Raw genomic sequence first — 11,780 nt, 5'->3', positions numbered from 1 at the left:
CTCTCTCTCTCTCTCTCTCTCTCTCTCTCTCTCTCTCTCTCTCTCCCCCTTCCTCCCTCTCCTAAATCCTTTATGTGAGATTTTTGAGAAAGAAAAAAACAGACAAACACATGTCTAAGTTGCATCGTGAAGTTCAAAGACAATGACAGAGTAAGGTACGGTGTGGTATTTTACATCCTGTCACTCTAAATATTAAAGAAAAGGAGCTCTGTGTATTGGGTCGTCGGGAAAGTCATGACATATTTTTTTCTATGGTTTTCAATGCAACAATGCGTCATGACTTTCCTGACGACCCAATATCTACTTCATCAAGCAGATACACTGAGCTTAGCTCCCAGTGCTGGCCCCCTTTCTTAACTCTGTTCTTTGCTTCCAGAATGTTCCAACCTTGTGTTTGCCTCCATGTCCCTTGACTCAGTTTGTCTTCTGTGATGTACCTGTACTGCCCCCAAAGGGAAGTACCAAGCTAGCTGATATGCAACGCTCCTCCAAAGGGGAAGAAATCTCCTTCTGGGAATGGAGCGGCCTTGCTGGGGAGGGTGTAAGATATGGAGTGCCAGGAAGGGACTGAGCAGGAGGCTGTGTTGTGTTGGGTTTTGTTTTCTAGCTCTAAGTCTGGTTGGAAACAATGTCAACCAACGAGGTGTTAATATTTTCTGATGCGACTTTTAAAAATCATTTGGCCTCCCTGCTTCCACACTCAGCTCCTCTCCTGTCCATTCTCAACCCCGTGCTAGAGGGGTCCTTTAAGCATTAAGTCAGATCCTGTAATGCGGGCCCCCCACCCCACCCCTGTCCTCCTCTTCTGCAAGCCTCTTCTTCTCTCTGCTCCAGCCTCTGACCTACTTGTCACATTGAAAAGACACCAGGCTCCTGCCCGCGGCCTTTACTCTCGCTGTTGCCCCTGCTTTAAGCAGATGTTTGCTTGGCTAACGCCTTCACGTCTCTCCATCTCACTTTCTCAACAGGGACCTGTTCTGATGGCTCCATTTACCGTGGCAACCTGCCCCCACCCCTCCTACACACGCCGCTCTCCATCCCTTTACCCTGCTCTCCTTTTTACTTTTTCCAGAGCGCTTACAAATGACCTACAGACAACATGGTTCTCTCACTTATCGTCTTTATTGTTTATTACCTAACTATCTCCCATGAGAATGTAAGCCCCAGGAGGGCAGGCATCTTCTCCTGCCTTTTCACTGATGCATTCCAAGTGCCTTGAATAGTGCTGGACACGTAATAGGTGCTCGATTAATATTTGATGAGTATATGGTTGAATGAATAAATAAATGAATAAATGAATGAATGAAGCCTTTGTTCTGGGATGCAAAAATATCATTGGCTCCAAAGGGTTGTTTTCTAAAGTAAAGGGAAGAGGGGATAGCAACATTGTCGGAAAGGCCACACAGATGATAGTATTTATTTATTTTTATTTATTTTTTATTTTTTTTAAGCTGAGCCATCCTGCTACCTGTTGGCAGCTCAGCGGCTGCTCAGCTCGGGCTGGACTCGAACCGCTCTTGCTCAGAGCTCAAACTCTTGAGCGAGCTCTTAACCAACTGAGCCACTCGGTCGGCCCACAGATGATAGTATTGACTTACAAAGCTTCCAGCAGCTAGTTTTTAAGAGTAAAATTTTTTTTTTTTGACTAAAGAAGGTTGCAGCATATCTTTGGGTCTTTCTGACAAAAAACACATGGTTGCTTAGATTAGGTTAATAGAACACTAGGTTGCCCCTCGTTGGCTAGACAGCAGAAATGCGTGTACAAAGAAGTTATTTAAAAGTCATAAATGTTTTGCCAAAGAAAGATGCTTTTGTGGTTGAAGGATGGAATAATTTATGCTAACTACCTTTCCGTGACTCTAATTTCGCATGCAGAGGTGAGCTCCTGTGATTAGAAGCCAGAAAGCCTTAGTGAGACATGCTCTGTGGACTGGTAATGAAGTGAGAAACCCAAGGGTAACACTACGGCAGTGTACTGCATTATCATTGAATAACCATCGCCCCATCCAATTAACTTTCGCCGGCGAAGCAACCTTGAATCTAAATGCTAACAATATGGGGCTGTATAAAGATGTCATGATTCTACTGACAAAAAAGGCTGACACTTGAGGTCCATTGAAATGTTGCCCATAAAACTCTGAATTTGAGAAAAGAGAGGAAACATCATGCAAAATAACACTGCAAAGCCAATGTACCCTGAATTTTTATGCTTCTTAAGGAAAATGAGCATTTTTATGGTCGTTCGAGTTTCAAAGACTGAAGAATGTTTCTTGTTTCCTTCAATGTACTTTGCAGGGTCACTTGTCACGATCTTTTGTAGATGCCTACGTGATTAAACATGCACAAATGACATTCTCCTGTGCAAGCCTCCAAATGCTGCGAGTCTAACCTTTTTCAAAAATACACGTAATCTAAGACCTGACGAGAGGCAACACCGAATGGAAGCTTTTCAGATGAGTCTGGTGAAAGGCAAAGGTCAGCAGCATTTAGTGGATGGAGAAGGGGGTCACCTTGGTTTCTGAGACAAGATAGCCTTTTAAGAACACCCAGGCCACACGTTGAAATCTGGCCTGGATTTGCAAAGCCCAGAACCTTCCTTGTTGCTGCATTCACAGTCGACAGGCATTAACTGGGCTCCATGGCAGGCCACTTTCTGTGACGCCTCTGTGGTCACTGAGATAACCCGTACCTCTAGCCCTCTCATCCCTAAACATTTTCCATCACACAGAGCTTCTTTCTGATCATGCCTCTCTCCATACACTGCTCCTTCTCAGAAGAGGAAGATCCTAAGATTTTTGCTCATCTTCTGTGCTCCTGTAATGCTCCCCAAACCCCCATCTCCCATCCCTCTTATCCCACACCCTGTCCCATGTTCAGTACCGCACTTCTGAGCTGCAGCTCAGGAACCAGACTACATGGGTCTAGTCCCTGCTCCACCCCCAGTCATATGCGGGACTTTGGGTTAGCCACCTCAATTCCCTGTGCCTCAGTCTTCTCATTTGCAAAATGGGGATGACAGCACTAACCATGTCTGGGTGATGTTAAATAAGATAATTAAAGTAAAGTGCTTTGAAATATGTGGCACGCATTAGCCACTGCCACCATTATCTTCAAATGAAGAAATCTATTTATCCTTCAAGCCCCAGGTCAGGTTTTAATATTCTACGAAGTCTTTCCAGATTTTGCTAGCCAGATCTAATGATTCTTGTTTATTAATTTAAACCCTTGTTAAGCTAGGTTGACACTTTTTCTTATCCCTTGGAAAGGTACCCTCTATTGAGCAACTAATCATATCAGGCACTTGGCTCAAGATTTCATGTGGCTTGTCTTACCTGTTTTTGAAAAGTAAGTATTGCTACTTCCATTTTCCTGATGAAGAAGCCAACACACAGAAAATAAGCTACTTTTCCAAATTCACAAAGTAAGCACGATTAAACTCATTTGTCTCCTTAACGTCTCTCCTAGATTAAATGCCCTCCGAGAGAAAGGCCAGCATCTCTTCCTCAGTTTTCTGTGTCCTGTATCTCATATGGAGAAGGTGGTTGCAAATACCAAGTGTGGTTGATTTGAAATAAATTCATGTACGGCTTGGCTACGTAGAGTCTGGTGGTATATTAATACTACAAATTGGCATTCATATCACAGTATCTAATTTCCAGTGCATTTGCACATGCATTATCTCATTAAAATCTCATGATAATTCTGAAAGATATTTATTGGTATTGTCTCCACCAAATAGGAGATTGGGAGGCAGAGAGGTTAATTGGCTTTCACCGAACAAAATTGCCAATAGTGGCAAGGCTAGGACTCGAGTCCAGCTGTCCACTAGAGCACAATTACCTTTTCCCCAATACCACCTGACACCCAACCAATGGCACAATATCTTGGAGACAAAATAAACCCTGTATGAATCTCAAATACTGCAAAAGAGACAATGGCCAGAGAATAGCAGAAAACATAAGACTGTTTTCCTAGAGTTCAGTTCTTCAGAAGGAGGAAGACAGACAGACCCAGAGCCAGGCCAATTTAAAGAAATCCAGTTCTCAATCTGTGGGGGTGGGGGGGGGATATTCAGCTCAAGTAGCTCTTTTAATCCAAACATAAATTTATATAAAGTTACAAGCTGATGGACTGTCAGGAGCTCTAAATTTTGACCCTCCTCATTTGTAAGAATTCCCTTCTGCAGCATTCTTTCTTGTCATTCTGAAAGGTCAGGCATAGTCTCACTTCAGCATCTCTCTTGTAGTCCCTACAAAGTAGTTAGACTAGGTGGGATCGTTGCTTTTAAGTTTCTAAATATGAAAGAGCAGGTTGGTATGTTGCACAACAAAAATAGAAAAAGAATGGCTGTGTCTCTAGTAACATGCCCCATTTCACGAAGCAGCCAGTGCTTACTGGGGAGTTTGTTCACCACAGATATGTAGAAAGCATGGGAGCAAAAATGCTGACACACGTTTGCAAAGGGAATGATTGCAGCATCCGTCCAGGGAGTTGCACTCGAATCGGCCTGTCTTTCTGCACCTGATGGGGCTGGAACATGCCCACCGGCATTATCTCGCCCTCCAGGTAGACTTACTGGGGCAGAACAAATATCAGACATGACCATGGTATCTACAGGGCTGTTTCTTTAACGTGCTATCTACTGAATGCAGTGTACAAAGTCCTAAGCCATGTGGTAGGAGAAAGAGAACAAGGAACCAGGAGCAGATACTTTCCCAGAAGGGTTTCTATATAATAGGAAAGGAAACCTCAGTGACCTCAAAACAGGACAGAAAGTGAAGTGTCACAGGAGCCATGAAATAATGTGCGAAGGCAGTTCAAACGGAGGCGCGATGTCCTCAGTCTCAGAGGACAAAGGAAAAGAGACTTCACGGAGGAGGTGGCAGTTCAGAGGGGGCAGGGTTTGGAGGGCACTTGGCCTTGGAAAGAGAGAACATCCCAGGCGGAAGAAATAACCTGGGTTGAGGCTGGAAGTGGGAAAACACAGAATCCGGACAAAGAATAGTTTGTTAATAGTGTAGGAAAATTGAAGGTCAGACTTTTCATGACACTTTCTATTATTGAGGTTTAGAAAACCTTAATAAGGGTATCTTTCAATAAAATGAAATGCTTATCAATTTACCCAGTCACTTGTCAAACCCCCACCCTCCACCCCCTCACCCCTCCCGTCTCCTAGCAGAAGATGTTTTCAGGCATAAAAACTACATGTAAGGTGTAGCCAATGGGCCAAACTCCCATTAGGTGCTGCAAGCTACAGAGAAGCTAGTAAAATCCACACCCCCTTCTTTACAGAGACTGGGAAGGCAGCTGCTTGATTTTAAATGTGCAATTGAATATTAACAGTTTGCAATACTTGTAGTGACACATCCATGCCTCGTGCTTGATTTCACAATCCAGATGTGTTGAATCAACTTTTCTTATATGTGTGAACATTGTGATTAAAAAAAAAAGGAAGGAAGGAGAGAAAAAAGGAAAGAGGGTGAGGAAATGGCTTCCGTTTGTCCCCAAGTCTCGATTTCTGCATTTTATAGTTTAGCTGAATCTAAGAAACGTAGTGTGATATCTTTCCAGAGAAGGAAAGATGTTTTCCTGCCAAACTGAATATATAGATTTGGCTGTGGTTTTAAACAGATTTCAGAACCTCTCCATTCGTGATTATATCTTAGCTCCATCTGTATACGAATGTGTCCTGGACTTGACTGCAATAAAAATGGCTGACGTTTTTACTTTACCTTAAATCTTGAACGTTTTCTACCTTATGAAAAACGTGCCCTGCAATGTTGCGTTTGGCCCAGGCTACTGAAAAAACCACTCTCCAGGAGAATTTGACCCTGTTCCCATTGTTTTCTCAGCGTGTTTTCAGCATCAGCGCATTGATTACGCTGTCATTAGCCAGAACACTGAGATAGGGCAAAGATCTATTACATCGTGGAGTCCATTCCTGAAGCAGTCCCCGGGGAGAGACTGGGACACACCTTCTTGGCAAATGACCAAAGAAAATGCACTGGCATGTAAAATTTTGCCCAGCTACAATTCTTAATTTTTTAAGGTTTTTGAATAACTCCCTGAGACTGTTCATAAAATAGTTACACTTCGGAATTCAGGTCAGTTGCTCTCAGCTGGGGGCAATTTTGCTCCCTCCCACACTCCCCTCCCCACTAAGATATCTCATTGGCAATATTTGGAGACATTTTTAGTTGTCACAACTTGGGGAAGGGGACGGGTGCCACTGTACCTACTGCGTAGAGGCCAGGGATGCTGCTAAATATCCTACATTGCAAGAGACATATCCTCACCCCCCCGACACACTCCCCACGGCCAAAGAATTTTCCAGCCTCAAATGTCATAGTGCGAGGTTAAGAAACTCTGGTTTAGGTCTTTTCCTACGCTTTTATCCCCCTGCTGTTTATTCACTCACCTCCTCACAAACCAGATTTCATGGCTCGGAGGAACACACGTTATTCTACAACAAACTACATCAAATAAAATTCTGACTAATTCCAGTTCTCTGTCCAAAAATATAAGCAAGTATTCACAAGCACACAGAAACAAAAGCACCTTTTCTAGCTATTTCAAGAGTTAGACTGTGTTGAATTTAATGACTCTAGATCAAGTAAACTACATTCTAGAGACTTAAGGAGAAGGAACCATTAAATGCTCAAGAAAAAAAAGAAACTGTCATACTTGCCTAAATCGCTAGAGCCCTATTGTTAATCAGAAGCTTATATTTTTGTTTCTGCATATTCTTCAAGGATAAGTTTTTATAGGCAGAGTAGGTCTTTAAAGTCAGAACCTTAAGTGCAAACAAATATCTCAAGACTGTTCAGTAAGACCCCCTGTGCCCCACTCTCCATCACCCATTCTTTTCAGGGAGAAAAGGAGAGCAAAGAAAATGCCAGGTAGAATGGAGAAATAGAATAACTACAAGATAAGGAAAGGAAAGACAAAATGAAAGGAAAGGAGAGGGGTAAATCAAGGTTGTGTGTCTTCAGGTTGGAGAGGACCTTGGCTGACAAAACTTCCTGGTTGACTGTTGAACCCCAACTTTCTGAGGAATTTAGCACTGGCCTTGATCTCATCTGACCTGCTACAGGTTAGGGGAGGTTATAAAGAGGAAAAAAGGGCTGGCCGAGTGGCACGTTGGTTAGGAGTTGGCTTAAAATGCCAGCTCTGAACCGCAGAGCCCTGGTTCGGATCCCACATGTGGGCCAGTGATGCTGCGCCCTCTACTAAGCTAAGATGGTGAACAACAGCTCGACCTGAAGCTGGGCTGCTGGGAGTTGCCAGCGATGGCGTAGGCTGCAGTGGGGCTGGCTGGGCAACAGGCGTGAGCTTTCGTGAGCTGCCGTGAGCCTCCATGATCGGCCGTCCAATGGCTGGTGAGCAACTGCCTCACTTGGGGAGAGCGCAATGATAATACCAACATGAGCCAGTGAAGCGACGTCCTCCACAACTAGACTGAAGAACAAAAGAACAGCAACTTGCCTGTTCCCCTCCCCCAATTCCCCCAATAAAATCTTTAAAAAAAAAAGAGAGAGAAAAAAATAGATAAAACAATTTATTGTATGCACTGTTGCTGAAATATTCATATCAAAAAGATAAACAACATTACTGATAACAACAGCTTAAGGTTATCACACGTCATAATATTTTTGCTTGCTTAGAATTTTTCGTTTGGGGAATCTGAGTTAATATTTTCGAAGACCAAAGAGATGTTACAAACTCCAGGTTAGCTCAAATGTTTTGAAAGTGTGAGGAGCAAGCCAGATACACTGCAAATCCTTGTTAAATATGTGGGGTTTAGTTGAACACTTTGATATCTCTGGTAGAATAATACCTGTGTATTTGAAAAAGACTGAAGACTTTTACTCTTTAACCCATGAAGGAGTTCTCCCTCCCCTGACATGGTGTCTTGATTATGCCATCCTTCTCCCTCCCTTGCCCCAAACAGAACCAAGGTTGGACTTTTCTGCACTATTGAACTCACTTAAGTTAAAATCTGTCACTTGAGTTCAGTGACACCTCTGTTACATTTCTCAATGAGCTGTGTGTGATCTTCGGGCATTTCCTGGGGTATTTATGAGAATGGGACAGCTCAGGCTCGTTGGCATCTTCATGGTGATACTGGGGATAAGAAGCTTCTTTGCAAAGCATACAGTCTAGAACCTTTATTCTTTTTGTTTGTTTGTTTGTTTTTAAAATTTTTATTTGGTAACTGTGCTTCTGCCAGGACCCATCAGCTCCAAGTCAAGTCGCTGTCCCTCAATCCAGTTGTGGGGGGCGCAGCCCACCATCCCATGCAGGAATCGAACTGGTAACCCTGTTGTTCAGAGCACTTGCTGTAACCAACTGAGCCATCCAGCCGCCCGCCGGCAGCTCAGCAGCAGCTCAGCTCAAGTTGCTGTCTTCAATCTAGTTGTGGAGGGCACAGCTCACTGGCCCATGTGGGAATCAAACCGGCAACCTTGGTGTTCAGAGCAGTGCTCTAACCACCTGAGCCACCCGGGCCGCTGTGGAATCTTCATTCTTTTTTTTTTTTTAAAGATTTTATTGGGGAATTGGGGGGAGGGGAACAGCGTTGGAGACTCGGGGAAGGGGAACAGACAGGTAGACAAATTGCTGTTTTGCTCTTCAGTCTAATTGTGGAGGACGTTGCTTCACTGGCTCATGTTGGTATGATCATTGTGCTCTTCCTGGGTGAGGCCATCGGTCGCCGGTCATTGGTCAGCCGCTCACAGCGGCTCCCGGTAGCTCACACCGGCTACCAGCCACTCACGCTGGCTGCCAGCCACTCATGTAGCTCATGGCAGCCCAGCTCCAGGTCAGGCTGTTGTTCACCACCTTAGCTTAGTAGAGGGCGCAGCATCACTGGCCCACATGTGGGATCCGAACCGCAGCCCTGCTGCTCAGAGCTGGTGCTCCCAAGCGAGCTCTTAACCAGCTGAGCCACTCGGCCGGCCCCTTCATTTTTTACTGTTATTAAAATCAGTGGTCCACGATCCTCCTCTACTGAAAGAGGCAGCCCAGGACAACTCAGGCAGGAATGCTTCACAGGGAAGGCAATGGCACTGATCATATTCTGTTCATCAAGAATCCATGAATCAGGTCCTACCGTTCTCTCTAAGCCAGAGAGCAGCACTATTAATAGTTCCTCATGTGTTCTCCTAGAAATTTCAGAGAGGACAATAGAGGAAAAACTATTTTTTTCTGTGCCCCAATTTCTTTCTTTCTTTCTTTGTTCATTTCCAGAGCTCCCGGTACTTTATGTTACCACTAAATCTTGACCAGGCTAGTCCCCTAAATATCTCAAGCTCTTCAAATTAAATGAGACAATTAGAATAATGCCTTAATATTAGTGGCAGACATTAAATAACAGTTTTTGCCAGCCTTCAGTGTTTCTATGTTTGTCTGCTTTTAATCCAAGTTCCCAAGTTCATTTTGAATTTTGTAGATGTTTTCCTTTAATTACCTTAAGGGCTTAATTTAGGGAAATTAAGTGGAGCCTTAAATGAACATTGATCCTGCAAGTCCAGGGAGACCGTTTGGAACTAGGATGTTCATTAGCAGGCACACAGGCCTGAATGCGGTGGTCCGAAATCCTTGACGAGCTGGCTGCTTCGAGATGCTGTAACCTCGATATTCCCTTAAAATCCTAAAATGGGAACACATTGCTCTCCAGGGCTGTCTTCCTGGCTGGTTTCCTGTTCTCCCTGGACATAGCTTTAACTTTTGTCATTTTTGCACACATATCAGAAAGGCACCGCTGTTATCTAGGTCTGACTCCCAGGTTCTCTGTGGCGCCACCTTAGCCTTCGGTCTGCATCTGGGGAAACTCACCAACTTAACTCAAGCCACTGAGGGGCTGCCACTGGGTGACAGACCCCTGCCTTCCTACTCTCTGGCTCTCCATCCTTGTGGAATCAGAGCTGAGCCCGAGCCATCTCTCCACAAGCCTGCAGAGTCCTCCTTGTGACTGTAGTCAACGTGCCCCATCTGGCTCTAGCCTGAGGCCTTTTAACATATACCATCCTGGACAGAAAACATGGGGACGAGAGTGCCCTGTTTTCTTTAATTCAATTCAGCCCAGAATCTTAACCCCCTTGTATGATCCCATTAATAGAAATAAAACAGAGTAAATTTTCAGGAAGAGAGAGGCATAAAAAAATCCACAGTGTGAGGGAAGGTGGACAGGGAGAGCAGGATGGACTTTATTATTAGGCTCCATCCCTCCATCACCCCTTCTGAACCCTAGTTTTGCTCAGGACATCTCTCAGGTCCTCAGGAGCAACGGACCCCCGAGGATGAAGGAGGGGGCCTGGTAGGTCTGTCCCTACGGAATCCCGTCCCCTCCTCCTTCACCCTTTTGCCAGCAGTTAGTTCAGTGATGGGCAAGTGAGCCGTTGAGATGGGAGGGGACATTTCCTGGGAGCACCCCGTGGAAGTCTCCTCACTCTAAGGACAAAGCAACTGGAAGAGAGTGTCTTTCTCTTACTCCAGACTTCATTATGTGAGGCTATGAGGCCCAGAACTTGTCTATATTAGCCTGAAGATGAAATCAGCCCATTGGGGAATGCAGAGCTCAGGGAATTGGACCCCATAGTCTTAGGATTCAGTCAACCTTGACCTGCCCTAGTAACTCTCCAGTTGTGTGAGCCAAGACCGTCCCTCATTGTTTAAGCAGTTAAGTTGAATGTCTGTTACATGACACCGAAAGCATTCTACATGATAATAAAGATAGAGAAGCCAGCATCAAAAGAACAAAAACAGAATTTCTACTCCACAAACCATATTTTGTCCTCTTGGGTAAAGTAACTGCTTTGGAAAAAAGCACACTGTGGGTGCTTTCCAATACCCTTATGGTTTCTTTGAATTTCTACAACGTATTTGTTTTGGCTTTTTTTTTTTTCTTTTATGGAATGAAGACTCAAATTGTGTGGTTTTGTTTCTTTTCTTTCAAATTAGAACTCTAGGACACAGCTAAATGTATAAAAATAACAGTCTTATTAAGAATAGCCATTGCATTCAAGGTACTGGACTAAATACGGGGGTTACAGGAAGAGGTGTAAAGAAAGATGAATAACATGGCACTGCACTTATGATGCTCTCGTTCTGATTCTACCCCCATAGAATCATGGAAAAAGAGCAATTAATATAATGCTAACGGACAGTAGCCTTGAGTAGAGGTGACATTTGACCTGAGACTTGACACATTTTTTTTTAAGTGAAGGAACTTCAAACATAAAAAGTACAGGAAATCATATAATAAGCACTCCCATAATCACCAAACTATTTTTATAAATAATAACATGTTGCCATGTTTTGCTTTTTAAATCAAACTTTTTATTTTGAGACCACTGTAGACTCATATGCAGATGTAAGAAATAATACAGAGATCCTTGGAATGTCTCCCTTAATGGCAAATCTTGTAGAACTATAAGACAATATCACACCCACGATGCTGACTTCATATAGTCACAGAACATCCCATCGCCCCAAGGACATCTCATGGTGCCCTATTAGAGCCACATAAACATCTCTCCCACTATAACCCTCTCCTTAAAACCCGAAAACCACTAATCTGTTCTCCGTTTCTATATTTTTATCACTTTATGAATGTCATATAAATGGAATCATACAGTATGCAACCATTGGGACTTGTTTTTTCACTCAGCATAATTCTCCGGAGATTCATCCAAGCTGTTGAGTGTATTAGTAGTTAATTTCTTTTTATTGCTGCAGAGTACCCATGGTACAGATGCACGACAGGTTGCCTAACCATT

This window comes from Hipposideros armiger, unplaced genomic scaffold (genome assembly GCF_001890085.2).
Source record: "Hipposideros armiger isolate ML-2016 unplaced genomic scaffold, ASM189008v1 scaffold_273, whole genome shotgun sequence".
Classification (NCBI taxonomy): Eukaryota; Metazoa; Chordata; class Mammalia; order Chiroptera; family Hipposideridae; genus Hipposideros; species Hipposideros armiger.
This window is presented reverse-complemented; position numbering follows the sequence as displayed.